Source organism: Meles meles, chromosome 16 (assembly GCF_922984935.1).
Source record: "Meles meles chromosome 16, mMelMel3.1 paternal haplotype, whole genome shotgun sequence".
Classification (NCBI taxonomy): Eukaryota; Metazoa; Chordata; class Mammalia; order Carnivora; family Mustelidae; genus Meles; species Meles meles.
In genome coordinates, this window is record NC_060081.1 from 27,416,432 (window position 1) to 27,435,551 (window position 19,120).

A 19,120-nucleotide genomic window follows, 5' to 3' on the forward strand; every position below is an offset into this window, starting at 1 on the left:
ACGGGAAGCACGCTCACCGTGGGGGCAAAGGGCCGGAACGTTTCACCCGGGGACCACTCTTCTATGGAACCTTCTTAGGGGATACGTTCGAGCCTCACAAGACTCAGTATATGTGAGGGCGAAAATGCCATCGTCCGATTAAGTCCAGATGTTCAAGAACTCCTTGCAGGACACTCAGTAGAGGATCAGAGCGAGGTCTTGCAGTAACCTAGGAGTAGAAGCCGGCGCGGGAGTCTCAGCAGCCCTGCTCCGCCGCCAGGGAGGCGGACCCGGAGGGGTGGGGCGGCCCGGCTCGGGCTCGCTGAGTGAGCATGCGCAGAGAAGGGGCGGGGCCGGGGCGGGGCTGAGCGCGACCTCCAGAGCAGCGGCGGCGGCGGCGGTAGCGGCCGCGGAGTTCGGATTGCTGCGCGGGCGGTAGGTTCGCGGCCGGCCGTCGCAGGAGAACCAGCACGTAGAGCCTGGCCAAGGCCCGTGACTTGGTGACCAAGCGGCGGCGCTGCTGCTGCGGGGCTCGGGCGCGCTGCCCGGCGGGACCTAGGACGGCGGGGCAGCAGGGCGCGGGCGCTGCGGGCCGGGGCGCGCCAGGTAGGTGGGCCAAGCTGGGCGCGGGGGCGACGCGGCGCCGGCGAGGAGCGGGGCGCAAGGATGCACCCGGCGGGGTGGGGCGGGGCGCGGCGCGGCGCGCATCTCGGTACCGGGTGCGCCTGAAGGAGACGGCGCCCGCGGTTGTCATGGAAATCCTACAGCCTAGCGGTTCGCGGGCGGTTGCGTCTTTGGAGAACAATCCGAGCCAGGCCGACCCCTAAGCCAGTAGGAGACCCGAGCCATCTCGCGCTGAGGGGAGTGCGGAGCTGGAGCGGGCGATGGGGCCAGGATGCAGGACGCGTCGACCCCGAGGCCACATCTTGGCTCTTGCTTGGATCTAGTGACTCCAGACGCTGAAGGCCTCGCTGTGTCTCGGGTGTAAACATAACCGGGTAAAAATAAGCATGTATCTCAGTGTAGGACCTCTGGTCTCCATCCTCTCAACTCTTCCCTTTTCTGCCGGGCCATAGCCCCCCGACATATCTGGCATCTTGGCTTTTTGTATATTATTTCTTTCTAGTTGTGCTGGTCAGTTAATTGAGGCCTGAGAAATTTGCAGGGATCTGTGACCATCTCTTCAAAACCCAGTCATGAATGTGTAGGCCATAGAAGATTGAAACACTCAAAATGTCAAAGGTAAATTTATGTCTTTGTGGGCGAAGGGATCCGGGATGGGCTTGCTTTCCCTCCCCCCACCCCACCCCCCTTGTCGCCTGCCCTCTGACATTACATAATGTTGTGTTTCTCCTGCCCCGAGTTCATCCATAATGACAGATCATGAAAATACTCCACTGGCCGAAAAGGAAGTATAAACAATTGTAAAGCCCCTTTTCTTGTTTTTTGCTTTGCCAACTGAAAGTGTTCAGTTGGGAGGCTGCTTAAGAGTAGAATGACCTAGGGGAATCTAAATCTAGGGAATAGGGGGTGGGGTGACAGCTGGAATGTTGCAGTGAAATTCTGCCTGATTCATCTTGGTTCACAGTGGATTGGGTGGACTGTGGGCAAGCCAGTGGGATTGGGGCCTGAACAGGCTGACTTGGGTGTGAATCCTGGATCTGCCACTTGCCAACGCTGGTTCTCAATGTTCTCAACTCTAAAAGGTGAGAACAGAACCTGCTTTGCCATTTGTTTTGGGATGTAGGTGCTGTTGGCGTTGGTAAATGCATATAGAATAGGTCGTCCTAGAATTAAACTTAGTTTTTCTTTGGTTGAAATGGCCTTTCTTTAAGAGAAATTTTGATTCTGGATCTAGGCTAGGGCCTTTGTTTGGGGGAATTTTTGTTAACATGTTTACTCCTGGAAGGTTCGATTCCTTGATTTCTCTGAGGAAAGATGAATGATGGTGCCAATGCCGGGAGGCTGGTGTGGTTGCTCTGTTGGAGGGTTGCTGTCGGAAGACCATGATGCTGTCTCAGGGGTGGTTGTTGCTTGTGAATGGAAACCCAACAAGGCCTTATTCCCTGTGGTGTCTTGTAAACACACCTCTGTAACAACCAGCCAAAGTTCCTGGCAGAGTGTGCCCTGAAGACAGGACTTAAAAGAAAGGAAGCTAGCCGGTTGCAGAGGGAAAGTGGGGCTGTAGTTCTCCTGGGCTCAGCAATAGAATTTGCTCTGCTGAGTCTAGTGGCTGCTTCACTTCTCGGTTTTTCATGAGGCTTACGCTATCTGAGTGTTTATCTGCTTTAGATTTGAAGTCAAGGGGAGACAGTATAGTTCATTACATTGTTTGGGAAACGGGATATTTTCTTGTATTCTGTTAAACTGAGTATTAGGATTTTTTTTTTAAACTTGCTGTAAAGAAAGGATGAAGTAAAATAATATACACAAGAGCTTGTTGTGAGCTGTTAAACACCAGAGAGTTGGGGTGTATACGACTGAGAGGACCACTGACCCTGCAAGTCCTTTTAGCCAGCGGCCTACCTTGGAACATTCTGCTCAGCCAGCAGATCTGTGAATGCTCCCGAGGAATGGAACAGAAAGGCACAGGGGACCAACTGACCGGTGACCCCCCCGACCTGCAGCATCTCAAGAATCCAGTAAGACAGAGGGGTGGGCAGATTTTGGACCAAGGTTGGTACCTGTTTCTCATGAAAAACTCCTTTATGGATTACATATTCCAGCAAAGTTCTCAGCATCATTAGCTACTCATGGTGTCAGGATGCTTTGGCTTTCACTGAGGAAAAAAAGAGTGCCAGGTCTGCAGGGAAGAAGGCTTGATTATGTGGTTGCTTCTTTTGTAGAACCTGATTAATGAGCTGGTCTTGAGAGATCCTTCAAAACATATTTTTCTGGCTTTCTTGAAGAGAAACTCTGTGAGGAGAGCGTATTCTGGGGAGACCAGTATTAACACCATTTTGCTTAAAAGCAGAATGCCATCATGAACGAAATCCCCAGGAATTTACCCATATTTCTGTACATATGCACACCTTGCTCTTTTTAAGTTGTTAAAAAATATTATTTCGATTTTACTGAAAAGTTGCAAGAATAATCCAGAGAATTTCTGGCTGTCCTTTACCCACATTCTCCAAATTGTAATTTGCGTTATCCTTCTCTCGTATTTGTTCATGTGTCATTACTTTTTTCTGAACTGTTTAGTGGTAACCTAGAGACACGATTTCCTTTTACCTCTAAGTACTTTATTGTGTGTATCTTAAAAACAAGGACATTCTCTTACATAACAACAGTATAGTTATTAAAAATCAGGAAATCGAACGTTGATACAACACTCTTATTTAATATATAAGTCTTTTCCAGATTTTGCCAGTAGCTCCCGTAATGTCCTTTGGAGCAAAAGAAAATCCAATATTATACATTGTGTCAGATTGTCCTCCTTATTATCCTTTCATCTGGAATAGTTACTGAGTCTTTGTGTTTCATGACATTGACATTTTTGCCACTTTGTTTGTTTGTTGTTTTTTTTTTTTGGATGATGTCTCCCAGTTTGGGTTTGCCTGCAGTTTCCTCCTGATTAGATTAAGATTACCCACTTTTGGCAAGAGTAGCACCGGGGTGATCCTGCAGCCATCTCAGCATGCCCCAACAGGACGAGGCATATGCTGTTGATCAGTCTCAGTCACTGGTCAGGTTAACTTTGATCACTTGAGTAAGGTGGTGCCTTCCAGGTTCCCTTACAGAGAAGTTACCATTTTCCCTTTGTAACTAATATGTATCTTTTAGTAAGATTAACTCCAGACTCTGTAAATACACTGTTACTCCCCATACTTTGTCTAATTTTAGAATCCGTTGGTGAATCTTACCTGAACCAGTTATTATGCTGGCTGACAGATGGTGATTTTCCAATTCAATATTTCTTTCTATACCTACCAACTGGAATTGTACTGAAAAGAAGAGAATTTCTTTCTCCCGTGTTTATTCTTCCATTTACACCACTGCATTCACGAATTCCTGATTTACGCAATAGATAATAGTCTCTTACTCTTGTTGTTCATTTTATTGCTAAAATTGTCCCAGACTTGGCCTGCAGGAGACCCTTGTGTCCTTTTGACACATCCTCATCATTCTTGGAGGACTTCTTTACTCCGTGGCACAAAACCTTCAACACTTGGCTTGTACTTTCCAGTCCTGCATTTTGCCATTTCTCCAAAGAGTCTTTGTTCCTTGTCATAGAGAATGGTATTTAAAAAACTAAGGTTGGGATGCTATGTGCTCATTGCTACTGAGGTGTTGCTGCTTCTAGGCCTTTTTAGGGACATGCACACTCATTCACACAGTCCACAAAATTTTCTCTGGTTTGCATTTTAAATTTAATGCTGTATTCTGGAGATCTGTATGTACTGACATGAAAAGGCCTTTGTTTTGTTTTGTTTTGTTTTTGGTCTGTATTCCAGACTATGGGTTTATCATAATTTATTTAACTGTCCTTTATCAATGGATATTTCAGTTATTTCCAATTTCCTACTCTAAAAATAGTGGAGAATCTGTGAATCAACTTATTGTTAATACTCACAAATATCGCAGTCTTCTAGATCCCTAGAAGTAGAGTTTCTGGGTCAAAGAGTAATTTTAAATGGATAGCTCTGCCAGATTGCCCCCACTTATAAGAGGCTTTGACTTTGTACTCCTTCCATTAGGATGTGAAACTGCCTGTTTCTTTTTAACTCTGCCAACACTGAGGAGTATAAATCTTGTCAATTTTTGCCAATCTAATGGATAAAGAAGGCATTATTATTTTAATTACATCTCCCAAATTACCAAAAATATTGAAAACCTTTTTGTGCTCATTTCTACTTTTGCTTGTGTGAATTACCTGTACATTTCCTTTGCGCATTTTTTCTCATTAAGTTTTCCTTTATATTACTGCATTGTGGAAGTTACTATAACTTTAGACTTTATTCTTGGCAGCCTTAGACGTCTGCTTTAAGCATGATGCATTTTTCATTCTAGAGGAGAAGAAAACTACTGTTTTCTGAGCATCCTGTACATCCCAGACCCTGGGCCAATTGTTTATATGCATCCCCTGCAAGGTCTTATGAGAAGATGAGCTGTGGTATTGAGGAGGAAGCTGGGTGAGGGGTGGCTAAGGTATCTACCTAAGAGTGGTTAGAAAGTCTTGAACTAGGATTCAAACCCAGGGCTGTCTGAATCTAGTACCTTCCATTAAATCACATAGCTTCCTGCACAGTACTTAAAAATAAACATTTTATCGGGCGCCTGGGTGGCTCAGTGGTTTAATCCGCTGCCTTCGGCTCAGGTCATGATCTCAGGGTCCTGGGATCGAGTCCCACATCGGGCTCTCTGCTCGGCAGGGAGCCTGCTTCCCTCTCTCTCTCTCTGACTGCCTCTCTGCCTACTTGTGATCTCTCTCTGTCAAAATAAAAAAAAAATCTTTAAAAAAATAAAAATAAATAAACATTTTATCATATCAGTGTAGGGATGGGCATTAATTACCTGGAGCCCCCAATATCAATCCTATTTCTAGTGTTTTGGTCTGAAAGTAAGGGTCTTTGAACCTACATGTCTTTCAAAACCATTTATTTTATTTCTTGAACTGTTGTGGACTCTGGAGTCAAAGTCCTTGAGAGCTTCTAGCAGCTATGTGACCTTGGGCAAGTAGCTCAGTCTTTCTGTGTCTCGGTTTGCTCCTCTGCAACCCCAGAGGCTCGTTGGGTGGGGGAGGGCTTACATGAGTTAATACACATCAGGTGCTTGGAATGGCACCTCATTCCTGCTAGCTCAGGGACGTGACTCTTGAGTATGAGTTCCAGTGCCCAGCACGAGCAGGCAATATGGAACTTGGAACGAGAGCAGCGTTTTCTCTTCAAGTTTCACCATCCTTTTCATCATAAGCTGACTGGGAAATGGAGAATCAGGGCCCCTGGGTGCTGTGTGCTTGTCTCTTCAATATGGTGTCTGCACACATCCTTTATCATGTTCCTGCCAGCCAGCCCCTAGTGTTGGCTCACAGTCCTTAACCTGGGGCAGGTGAGATGCTGCAGCCCTTTCAAGGTGGAATCCTAAGGTTCACCCAGTGAAGGCCTCGGATGCAAGAAAGGTCCACCTGGGGAGGGTCTATGGTGATGAAGGCATGTCCATTTTCTGGAATGGGGTCAGGAAGACAGAGGGGCTTCCTCTGGGAAGGGAGCTCTTGAGGAGGAAAGCATTCAGCTCCTCGCAGCTCCCTTCCTGGGATGCTGTCAGAGTCTTTCCCTCAGACATCTGGTAATTCTCCTGGCCTAGAGTTTATGTAGTGCCCTTCCTGTTGCGCTTACTAGGTGGAATTCTGAGCTCTCCTGACATCCTCTGACTCTCTTCCTGTTCCCCACACCCCTACTGTAGCTCTTGTACAGCTGGTATCAGCTGCTGTCTGATAAAATTCATTCACTCCAGGATGTTGAACTCCTTTCCTTGTCCTGTGTTGCCTGCATTTCAGATGGTTCATTCTCTAACCCACTATTTAGAATTTTCAAGAAGGATGACCTAGGTGTACAAATTCTGGAAGTGTGAAGGAAATGCATTTAGGCAAGTATATGTTTCTGGAGAACAGGGTCCTTTTATGTAATAGGGATGCCTGGTTCAGGAGTCTCCCTGGATTGTGGGGTGTGTCTGTTGGGGTGCTTTTGCCTGCCAAGCAAACAATAAGGTCATTTACTATCTCATAGAACTGGAGTTCTTCTCTGTCAGCAGCTTTGCAGTTTCATCAAGGACCTAGATTTTTCTCTCTAGTCATCACTGCTAGTATCATCCCAGTGTCAGCCTCCTCAAGATGATGAGATGGTCCTTATGATCAGCTGGACTGTGTGTTTCCCTGCTCTTGACACCAGTCAGTCCCTAGCCACAGTCTACCAGCCCTCCCTCTGGTCTGTGGGAGCAGTGAGGACCACATGGCCTCCCCAGGATCCAGGTCAGGAGGTCTTGAGAATGCTGTGTGCTCATTGGCTTAGGTGTGTTCCTCCATGTCTGGGCCCCAGACCAGTGGCATCAGCATCCCCCGAGACTTATTAGAAGTGCAGGACTACCCCAGTCTACTGAATTAGAAACTCTGGAAGGGGGCCTCGCACCGTGTTTTAGCAAGCCCTCCAGGTGATGCGATGCAAGGTCAAGTCCGAGACTTGCCTCAGTCTAACCAAGACCACCTGCAGCTGGAGGTGGGGCTGGCTTTTCCTGAATCCAGACAGGACTGTTCCCAGAGTAGGAAGAAGGGAGGGTGAGTGTTACACCAGGTCAGCCCCTGGTGTAAATGGAGGAGCCTGTGGGTGTCTTTGCTTTCCATGCCCCATCCCCCCAGCCTGTGCCCCAGTTAACTGGCCCCGCTGTTTCCCAGTCTCCATGCCTGCAGCCACTCCAGCTCCCTTGAGAGTGGCCCACATCCTCCCTTTAGGACTAAAGGAAGCAAGATGACAACCTCCCAGCCCCAGGTTCTATCTCTGGCCTAGCAGGGATGGGAGTCCTCTGGGCCAGCTGCTGAGGATCTGGGCTGGTCCTTATGACTCACTTTTCAGAGCCATTCTGGAAGCAGGCTCTGATGTGTAGGGTTTGCTTGCTTACTCTGCCACTCCTTACTCAGAAAAAAAAAAAAAAAAAAGAAAGAGAGAGAGAGAGCAGTACAGTTAGTAGGGACTTGGGAATGCTTAAGAAGTTGGTATTCCCAATTGGAGAATCTCCAACTGGAGACAGCCTAAGGGAGCACTTCCAATGCCTCTGCCCAGTGTGACCTGCTTTGTTGATCCCTTTTGCAAGTACAGGTCTGGTGTAATTTGTGAGCTCAAAATAGCCTGCTGTTCCAGATTTTTCCAGAAACTGGTAAGCTGAGATAGTTCTAGATTTTCTTGACTTTCCAAGGCTTTGCAAGGTATTTCTAGATTTTCTTGACTTTTCAAAGTTCAGCTTAATCCATGAAATCTCATCACCTGCTGTACTATATTGGTACTAATTTTTGAGGACGGAAGAGAAGCTGAGGAGGAGGCAGGGTGGGAAAGGTCCAGAAAGGTGTTTTTCAAACAGCAGTGGTTTGTGAAATCAATTTGAGATTGTAGCCAGAATTTAAGCCTTTTTTTAAAATAAAATAGAAAATATGCAACTACATGTCTTATAGGAAGGGTAGGCATTTTTGGTAAAAACATGTAGTTATTTGCATGTGGTATGTGTTTGGGTATTGTTACAATGTCAGTGTTTCCTACTGTCAGTTTTGGCAAAAATATGTCAAATATGACAGCGGAGCACAGAGAGCAGGGGGCTACCCTGGCCACGCATGTGTATGTGTGTGTGTGTACACACGCACACACACACACATTGTGTCTTTTCCTGGGGAGAGGGCCTCTGGCCTTCAACCGAATCTTAGAGGTCTGTGACTTCCCACAGATGGAGAACTGCTGATCTAAAGTGTTAAGGGGGCTTTCAGCAGGGTGGGCCAGTGGGAATGGAGCCGGAGCCCAGGGAGACAGCAGCACAAGGGATGTAGATGTTGTGTGTTGTGGTCTTGCTCTGGTTTATTGTCTGTGGTGTTTGACCACCTGGGTTGGAGCCTCCTGACAATGTTGAGGATCCTTAGCTGGACTACCCTGAGCAACTCCGTGAGTCAAGTGAGTCAAGCGACTCAGTGAGAGAATGAGATGAGTAAAAAGGCGGGTATCCAGATCCACCTTGTTTTGAGGCTGGTCCCATCAGAGCCATGGCGACCTGAGATTCCCTCTGCGATCTTCTGTGACTTAACAGTAGTAACAGCTTCCAAGTTACCTCGGTTGCCTTTGGGATGCATGTGTTGTGCATTAATGCAGGTGCTAGTCTGGTTTGTGTCACGAAGCGAAGGCAGTAATCTCTTTGGGGTGTCTGTGTCTGGTTTTGAGGGGGACGAGATAAATTGCTAAATCAGCATTCTCATCTGGGGAAATGGGGAAAGTGCCTGGCCCACAGGGGATTGTGTGAATTAAATAATGTAAACAGATTTGTGCATTGCAGTGCTCTGGGCCAGTAGTTGGGAAGTTACTATTTTGCAGGAGTCTCGGTATCTTTCCTCTCAATTTTATGGGGTGTATAAGCCTGTTTTTCCCATTTTTTGCCCATATTTTAAAAACTATGGTTTGTTTTGTCAATATCCTTCAAGTCATGTCCATGCTTTAGAATGTTTCTCTGTGAAAGAAAAATGGGATTTTTAATGTTTGAAAATTCTCTAGGATGAGATATCTTAGCTATTTTCCAGGCTTGCACATTGTTAAGCCACTCTGCTTGCCTATATGTTATTGGAAATACTTTTTAAAGGTATAAGAATTTTTAAATTGAAATATAATGAACGTAAGTGTTATATTAGCTTCAGGTGTACAACATAATGATTCAGCAATTCTCTGCATTATTCAGTTCTAACCATGATAAGTACCATCACTATCTGTTACCAAGCAACATTACTGCAGTACTTTTAAAGTTTGTGATGTAGTAGTCATCTAGAACTTTCCTTTCGGGGAAAGTTCACTGCCCCATAGTCATTGCCATACCACTCTATTAGAATTCTTGAACTATAGCAGAAAAGAGCCTCCTATTATTTTTTAGTGCTCCCCCCCCCAACCCAGCCAACCCCAGATACTATTTAGAACTTTAATAATAAAGGAGGCAGGTAAAAACATAAGAAGCCTTTTCCATTATCATAGGTTGCAGGAAACTTTTTGAAGTTTAACACACTGTATATTCATAAATTTACATTAATCACTACGCTAATGAGTATGTAAAACATTTTTTTTTAAAGATTTTGTTTATTTGTTTGAAAGAGAGAGAGAGCACACGCACAAGTAGGGGGAGCAGCAGGCAGAGGGAGAAGAAGCAGGCCTCCCAAAGCTCCCAATGCGGGGCTTGATCCCAGGACCCTGGGATCATGACCTGAGCCAAAGGCAGACCCTTAACGACTGAGCCACCCAGGTGCCCCAGAGTATGTAAAACATTCTTTAGCACTGATGCATTTTCTGTTTCCCTCCATTAAAAGCATAACAGCCATATAGAAATGTATCCAAAAGCCTAGAGTACATCCATCTCTGACTACTGCCCAGGGTAGCTCTGAGGGGAAATGTTGCAGAAGAAGAAGGTTTTGCAAGGGGACTGCCAGCAAAGGTCAGAGAAGGATGTGGGCAGAGGGGAAACAGGGAAGTGGGAGGGGCCTCCTAAAGTTTTGTGAGTGGTCACGGACTCAGCTAAGCCTTCTACTGATACTTTTTTGTTGTTGTAAAGCACATAAAAACTTGGATTGTGTGAAATGGATGTTAAGTATTTTCACCTTCTTGCTTTGGCTGTGTTCTGCCTATACAAATGTTAAACAAAGTGATCACATTACATAACTGGGTGATAATCTAATGGCTGATTAAATGCAATAGGAGAGCCCAATTAAGATGGGACTGTGTGCCAAGACATGTCAGGATACCCCAGAATCTTCCAAACATTGTTACTCTTCTGGTTCTGAAGAGGAGAGAGTCACGGGTGAGTGGATTGGCCTTAGGGAAACAGTCTGCTGGTAGACTGTGTCCACCCAGGGCAGAAGAGAAGCCTGTATTTGGATTTTGCCCCTAATCTGCCAAGTGACTTGGTAAAAACCGTGCCGGAAACCGACCTCTTCTCTCCTTCATCTGGTAAAGGTGAGTCCCTCATTTCTTTCTCCCTTGGCCCCTGAGCCAACTCTGAAGCAGAGTTGTTGATGGTGCCTGAGGGCTGCATGGGTAAAGTTAGCATTGGGTGACACCCACATACATTCACAGTATTTAGGGGAAGTGGCCTTGGAAATCAGGCTCCTGCCTCTCCTCTTTTCACTTTCTGGCTTGCTTCTGCAGTGATTCAGCAGCAGCTTCCTAGAATACACATACTTAGTGTCAGGGACCCTGCCGAGCACCGGATATGTCGGTGGAGGGCAAAGCTGTTTGTGTATCATGCAGCCCAGACTCCTCCTGGTCCACCTAGATGCCTGGTGCCTTTCTCTGGCTCTTCCACCCTGCACGCTTTCCCACACCCCGCTTCTGAGGCCCTTTGCATATATTCCCCCAGTATAGCTCTTGGTTGCATGTTGACATCCGAATCCTTACCAGTTTTCATGGACGGATGGAGGCCACTCTACTTCATGATGATTTCCCCAATAATTTATGCACAGCTGTTCAGATCCGGCTTGTCCCTTTCTGGCAGTTCCGTATCCTTCCCTGACTTCTCCATCTCCCTTTCTCTCCCTCCTTTTACTCTATTTTTGGCTTATTTTATTTCCTTTTATCCATTCCTGACATTTTAAAAGGTGTGTGGATTTAAAGTTATTAGTTAAAGCATAAAGTGATGAGAAAGGATTGAAGACAGAGTTTCAGATGAATACAACTGTATGAATGCTGTCCCTCCAAGAAGAGCCCTGAGCACATTTCAGGGATATTTCCTTTGCTAACGGCTGTCACAGTCTTCATTCATGTGTCTTTCTCCTGGGAACACTGCAGAGCCTATGAGAACAGTAACTTGTCTTACTGGATAGTGCAGAATCTTGCACAGAGTTGGCAATGTACCAGCAATGGCCTAAGATACCTTTGGCCATTGTAGGTGCCTTTGAACTGTATGGTATTTTGAAGAACTTTACTGGAGGGAGAAAGATGTTTGCATTTTGAGTCAACTCAATTATTTCATCATTCCTTAATTAGTCAGATATCTCTACCAAGCTTAAGAGTTAACCTTGTGGATCAAAGAGAGGTGAAAAGCCCGCAGACAGTTTGTGGAGCAGGGAGAAGCCTCTTGCAGGTTGGTGGACTGACTCAGAGAGAAGGGTGCCTTTGTGATGGGAGTGCCACTGTTACACCGAGCCGGTGGTTAAGAAGCATCAGGCCAGACCACCCTGTCCGCTGTTCAGGTCTGCCCTCATCACAGCAGCCAGTGCAGCTTCAGCCCCTTCCTAGACCGTCATGGAACAGACTCACTCCTAACAGGATGAGATGAGATACTAGATCCTAGGGTGGTGATTGCCGTGTCATTCCTGGGAACAGGGAATCCCAGGGCCTGACCAGCATCACAGACCCACAGGTTGGCTGCTTTGTAAACTGTTAAGGATTGTACCCATCTTTATCATGGCTCCAAGCAGCCGGTGGCTTAGACCATGAACCGCATTTAATGGACTAACTGTAATGAATAAAAACAGGGCTCTTTTGCCTCATAACCTGCACTAAATATGCAAACCAAGCCATTAAATGGTTGGGGCAGTAAACAGGAATTCAGTCTATTAAAACTTTTTGAGCTTGCTACTCAGGCCTAGAAATAGGATTGGTTGCCCCCCCCTTTTTTTAAAGGATTATAAATGTTGATTATGTGGGGGAGAAACTGTTTTATGAAATAACCCTACAACAAAATGAATCTTATGATGCTTATAAGGTCTAATGAGAATGTTCTCACTCTGGCGTGGAGCTTGGGGTAAATTGAGAATGCTTTATTTAGTCTACGGCCATACCACCCTGAACGCGCCCGATCTCGTCTGATCTCGGAAGCTAAGCAGGGTCGGGCCTGGTTAGTACTTGGATGGGAGAATGCTTTATTTAAAGCATTCCTGACTCCTTCTGGAAAAAGGGAATCTTTCTCCCCAGCTGTCCACATTCCAGGATGGGGGCATTTTCCACCATTGGATATGAGCGGGGCATGATAAAATGGTTAGGGTTAACATTTGGCTGTATAGAACAGGAAACACTGTGAAGGAAAAGAGGCTTCGTCAGGACAGGCAGGATTTCTTGCAGTCATAGTTTGTGCTCTGCCTTCCCTGCATGAGGCCCCACCCCTCCTGTCTAGGGTAGCAGCTAGGGGTAAGGCCAGCTCACAGACCTTCCAGAGACCAGGCGGGAGGAAGGCAGACTTTCTGAGAACTCATCAAATGGGTCTGTACATCTTGTTGGCAAGTACCAAACCCTTGGCCACAGCTAGCTGCAAGGGAGGTGGACAGCCCCTTGCCAACTAAACGTCAGGGTCCTGGGCCCATGACGAAGGAGGGCACGAAGGATACACATTGGAGGCAACTCCCTGTGTCTTTCCTGCAAGTTGTCTTTTTGGGAAAGTGAGTTTTTATGCTTATTGGGAAGATGTTGGCAGAATTTTGGGGAAACCTCTGGGGAGGCTGTAGGCACGGATAGCTAACTAAAAAGTTGAGAGCTTGAGACCCTTCTCACTTCCACATTGCTTTCATACAAGAACCCGAAAGAGGTCACTTGATCCCTTTGTTCCTTCATTTCCTCATTTGAAAAAACAGAAATGGCAGACAAATTCTCAGGGCCAGTACCAAGGGTTATGGCCCAGAGCTGCTTCCCACCAATAGTCCCTCTGGTGCCTCTGAACCCATCGGTGTGTCTAGAGGGAAGGCCCCCTGGGTGGGGGGATTTCAGGCAGCATGTGAGATCAGGCAAGGGCCTCTGGACAAGATGCCCTGAGTGGGAAGAGGCCCTAGAGTACGGGGGCCAAGAGGAGGCAGGCAAGCTTTTCCCTGCCATAGTTTCCAGGGCTGGCTCATCCTTCCCCGCCCTGAATCTCCCATGAACATGTCCCCTCCCCAGGTGTGGGGAGGGCCAGCCTCACTAGCTGAACTGGGGATGGCACCTGGGTCCTGCCTCTTTCTTTCTTTTTTTTCTTTTTTAAGATTTTATTTATTTATTGGACAGACAGATCACAAGTAGGGAGAGAGGCACACAGAGAGAGGAGGAAGCAGGCTCCCTGCTGAACAGAGAGCCCAATGTGGGGCTCAATCCCAAGACCCTGGGATCATGACCGGAGCCGAAGGCAGAGGCTTTAACCTACTGAACCACCCAGGCCCCCCGGGTCCTGCCTCTTTCTTTCCTTATCCTGCTTTTCCTTTCAGAAGAGTGATCCCAAGTGTCTGCTCTTTTGGGTGAAGGGGATGTAGTAGCCAATTTATTCTAGATGTTAGTGAAACTGAATGTTTCTTTCTTTTTGAGGCATTTGGATTTTAAGAAGGATATATGTATTGGCAATTCCTAAACTCCAAAGAGGGCCTCTCCAAAGGTCAGATGTCAAGGAATAGGCATGGGTAGGAGAGGCCTCCCAGCGTCTGGGGCTAAGCATTTGTCTCCTGCACACCTGGGTAAGGCTGGTCGACTTTACCTTTCCTTCCATCCCAGTCCAGTGCATGTGCTTGACACACACACCCATTGTGAGTACTCACACACCACTCATGTGCTCACACTCACTGTTCATGCATGTACTTGCACATATTTTGTGTACACACACACTCAAAAACACACACATCCCTAGCAGGGCAGTAGCTACAGGAAGTTGAGCTCCCCTGAGGAGCCATGCTTTGCTTTCGGTCTGACCAGAATTCCTGGGACTTAGGGGTGTAGACATGCATGTATTCAGGAATCTTTACAGAGGAACACTCTTTGAATTCATGCCTATGAAATAGGGAAATTACTTTTTGTGTTTCCAAAACTACTGATGGAAATTGGCTAATCTGTAGTAATTTTTCTAAACCCCACGTTTTAAAAAGGCAAGGATTATCAGATGGGCCTTTTTCATCTTCCCTACCCCAGGAGTGGCACCTGTAGGCAAGGCATGAGCATGGCATCTTCACTCATATCCCAGCAGGAATCATGGCTGCCTGAGCTCGTGCTTCTCTTCCAGATTCTTTTGCTAGCCAGTTCTTTCTCAGTATGAACACGGGTTTTACGTTTCATCTTCGAGAGTGAAGTGTTTTACTTCAGGAAGTGTCCATCAAACTTTGTAGAACTCTTCTTCTCCCTCCATGGGTGTTCTGGTCCATGTGTTACATGGAACTTGCCTTCCTATTCCACAGGTGCTGATGTGGGTGTCTGGCCCCAGTGAATTAGATGCTGTGCTTTTTCAGGGGAAACAAAGATTGTTGGGACACCCTCAGTCTGCAATATGAATGCAGAAAGTGAGGCCCTGGCCGGGAGGGAAGTGGTTCTGATTTCCATGTTTCATCTCTCACTCTTAAAGGGGAAAGCATCTTCGAGGGAGTCTGGTGCAGGGAGAAAAGTACAGATAAGGCAGAAGTTCTTGAAAGCATTGCTGGCTGTAGAAGGTGGCTGTCAGCATACTTCACGTGGCCACTGGCTTGGGAACCCTTGCCAGAGACATAGCAGGCATTAGGGCAGCAATGGAGTTCAAGATGGCGACCACCACAGGCCTAGAGACACCCGAAGTGGAGAGTTCATGGAACACATACTGAAGTCCTAGGTCAGGATTGTGTAATGCTCAAGCAATGCTTTGTCCAGTGGGAGACAAGACGGGCAGTACAGGTCTAGACTGCCCCAGGGGAAGGAGTGATGCTAAGTGGATCTGGGTCAGGCATTCGCCCCTGATGCTGGGGAACTCAGGATTCCAGCCGACCACATACGCCCCCAAGTTGAGTGATCTGAGAGAGGGTGGGTGCAATTTCCACTAATGGAGTGTAATTTGGGGGTGAGTGCCAGGCCGCCAAAAGAAAAACAGCATCAGAGTAAGCTAACCTAGTACAGGCTCCCTGAAGGGCTGGCATTCATGGGGCTAAGTGCTTGGCTCACCTGCACCCCCGTTTGGGAGCCCCCTACCCTCTCCTTCTTGGTGTATAGCTCCTTGACAATAAATCTTTAGGGATCCAGAGGAAATCATTTAAAATATTAAATTCTGCTTCACTGTGTTTTATTGCGGGTTGGGGGGGGGTTGTCATTGTGTCCCACAGTGGCACTCACATTTGTGAAGATTGTTCTCTGGGGACATGCCCAGTGAACATAACGGATCTGGGATGTCATAGGACATAAATGTCCTTTAGGGCAGGAACAGTAGCTCAGTTTTCTTTGTATCTCCAGAGTATCCCCCAGTGCCTGGTACAAAATAGGTGTGTAATCAGTGCTTTTCGAGTAAATGAATGGACAAAGCTACCATTTCATGGTCGAAAGTGCAAGAAAAGCCTCAGTCTGTCCTAGGAGGACAGCCCATTTCCCAGAGGTCAAGTTGGGGTTCAGTCTCAGTTAGGAGAGGGAAGTGAGACCGGAGCTTGTGGGACAACCGTGGCTCCAGTCAGTTCTCAGGGTGCAAGCAAACCTGGCTGCTTGGGTCCCTGATGCATCCTTGCTGTGTCCTGGCATTCGTGTCCTGGGCACACAGGGCCTGTCAGCCAGCTGGCTGGAATCGAGCCGGCATTTCTGCTGCTCTGGGAAGAAGGTGCCACACCTTCTTAGGGCTTGGTCCCCTTGGATTTTTTGTCTCTAAATGTGATCAACCTTTGGTTGTTGTTTGGTTGTTGCTCTAAATGTGAACGAACCTGTAGGCACGGGATTGTCAGTGTGGTATCACAGGAACTAAAAGAAACCCAGTAGGATGGGGTACACAGGAAGGGTGGTCTCCTCCTTGGGGCTTGGGGACATCACAGGACTTCATGGAGAGTTATGTGTCAAGCGTGGGGTGATAGCTGGAGCTGGGGGTTTCAGAAGAGACGTGTGCGGAGGTCTGGGGGAACGCTCAGGAGGGAGGCTCTGGAGAGGCAGAGTCAGCTCACTGAGGGGCTCCAGGTCTGTCAGGCCCTTTTCAAGTTGGGAACTTCATCTCACACAGGAGCCTTTTCAGACTTCTAAAAAACTTTTTTAGTCTGTTTTTGCTTCTCTCACTGTTTTAAATGACAAAAGCAATTCCAGAGTCATTTTAGGAGTTTGGGGAACCCTTTCTTAAATGATCATCATTTTTGTAACCATACCTGTGCTCCAGTGGGGCTTGTGGGCCAAGATGGACACCCTCATTCCCGTTCAGTGGCCTAGGCGCCGCCGCTCCATGAAGCCGGATGCAGGGCTCCCAGAGCCCACCGTGCTGATCGGGAAGACATGTCTGTGAAATGATGGAAATGAAACAGGACCAGGGAAGAATAGTCTAGACTAGCTGTGAGGAAAAGAAAGTGTTGGGAGTGTGAAGAACCCCATAAATACGGTTTCTGTAGATAAATATCATCTCAGGGTCCTCTCCCTGCTGTGAAACCACTTCAGCTGGCCCTCCTTCTGCCACAGACACATGCTCTTCCCTTGGCCTGGTGGGGTCTCCACACATGGGGTGCGGTGCAGACATAAAATAGTCAAGCCTGTTGCCAGCAGCTGGGGAGGGTGATTGGTAGTGAGAGATGATGGGGAAGGGCTTGGCTTGTGGTTGTGCTAAAACATGCTCCTCCTTTAGGAGTCTGTGACTCCAGAACTGCAAGCATAAATGTCACTACGCCGTGTGACGTGGTGACATAGGGAGAGAAACATGGAAGAGTAAGAAGAGTAAGGCTGGAGAAGAGGGACATGGGGAAGTGTGCAGGGGACGGTGGGAGGGGTGAGGCGATGGACACTTTGGCCAGCAGCACACGCAGCCTTACCAACTTCCCCACCTGCTGGAGTGACTCCAACCCAGAGAAGCACCCCTTTGAAGCCTCTACCTTCGTTAGTAGTGGCTGTACACTAATGTTACTCGGTGCAAGTCCCCAAAACTTGCTTGCACTTAGCTGGATTGGATGTATTTGATAACATGTTATGTTTTACAATAGGCCTACCTGTTCCTGGTTCAAAAATTATAAGCTATAGCACGCTATATGGTAAAGTCGGCCTCTACCCCAGCCACCCGGATTCCCTCCCTAGAGACACCAATGCCGTGGCTTTTTGTGTTTTCTTCCCAAGATATTGTGTATATGCCAGCAGATGGTATGTAGGTACACATTAACAGTTGTTTTCATGCCCGCAGTATCACGTTCCCCGTCCGCCGTCACCCTCATGCTCTCCGCTTACTGCATCTTGGTACTTGTTGCGAAGATTCTCTGTTTTGCCAGGCTGTGCTGTAGATTATTTAACCAGCGCTCCCTTGAGCATGGTAGTCGCTTCCCAGCCTGGGCTGGGCACTAATAAATTAGCCCTAAAGAGCCCCCCACCCCACTCCCCTGCCTTGCTCTGAGGTATGGATTGAGGACTGTCCTGGCTGGAAGGAGAGTGTGGGGTTAGGTGACATTTGGAAGTTCCTTCCCGTTGACTGCCATTCTCTTCTGGATTGTAACTTTTTCTTTGAGTTGTAGAGGGCAGCTAATGGTTAGATGTTATTATTGGAAGATACGCTTCTTTAAAATATTACCTTTATTTACACACAGATGTTTTAAACCAACCCATAGCACTGAATGAGTGTGTCAAGGCCACTTTGACCCCCGCTTTAAGAACAGTGGCTCCAAGGAGCTTTGCAGGGCCCGCCATGGGGCAGGGCTACTGCAGGTGCTGCAGATGGTTCTGGGGGGATGTCTCTGACAGCCAGGACCGGGTGTGCAGTGCTCATGGAGCAGAGCGGGCTTGTAGGCGAGGTGGGGTCTGGCTGAGGCTGGTTCTGGCCCTTCCCACCCAGCATATCCGCTGCTCCCGCCACCAGGCAATGTGTGTGAGAGGGAAGGGAACAGCCTGGACATGGACATTGTAAATACGTCTTGGAGTCCTGTTGGATGGTCCTTGTCAGCTTCTAAACCTGGGAGGCAGCGTAGTTTAGCATGGTGGAGCAGACGTGGGGTTCCGTCTCGGGGCCACATTGCTCAGGCAGAGGAGGCCCTGTCCTAGGGCCTGGGAGGGGTTGCAGTGGGCTCCTCCAACAAGCCTGCCTGTTAGCATTGGTTTCTGTAGGAGGTTTCAGGCACAAACCAGGTGACTGTGGCCACACCGGCCCTGGAGATGCTCCAGAGAACAGGACTTGATGGACCGAACCAACCCCAGGGGGTCCAGAGATCCGTGTCTTTGAGGCTGCTTACCAGACCCCGCAGGACACATCCAAGCCGTGCGGCCTCTGTCGCAGGAGGCAAGGGCTGGCCGATGTTGGACCTGAGCTGCCGGGGTCTGCTGTGTGTAGTGCCCATGGCCCAGGAGCGCTGGGGTGGCTCGCTCTTGTGGCCATGGCGCGGTCTGTACACAGCTCTGTCTTCTCTCTGCCCTGTAGCTGTCAGCTAGCTCAGGGCACAGTCCCTGCTGGGTACACCCAGCTATTGCAGAAGGACAGAGAAGTCAGGGGGCCCAGAAGGCAGCTGCTGGGCCAGCAGATGACTGCTTTCAGGAAGTGAACAGTCTTCTTCTTTTTGTTCATATTTTCTCTAAAATACTCT

General features: G+C 47.8%; 1 protein-coding gene across 15 annotated transcripts in view; it reads left to right on the forward strand.

Moving 5' to 3' along the window:
* The first annotated feature begins 344 nt into the window (after window positions 1-344).
* Window positions 345-19,120, forward strand: part of INPP4A (inositol polyphosphate-4-phosphatase type I A) — a 130,900-nt gene continuing 112,124 nt past the window's right edge. For 14 of the 15 annotated variants that reach the window (XM_045980623.1, XM_045980629.1, XM_045980632.1 and 11 more), the window contains exon 1: window positions 345-585. The gene's annotated coding sequence lies outside the window, so the exon portion shown is untranslated. Of the gene's footprint in view, window positions 586-1,105; window positions 1,222-19,120 lie in introns of all 15 variants that reach the window. The other variant, XM_045980618.1, reaches the window with a different exon arrangement.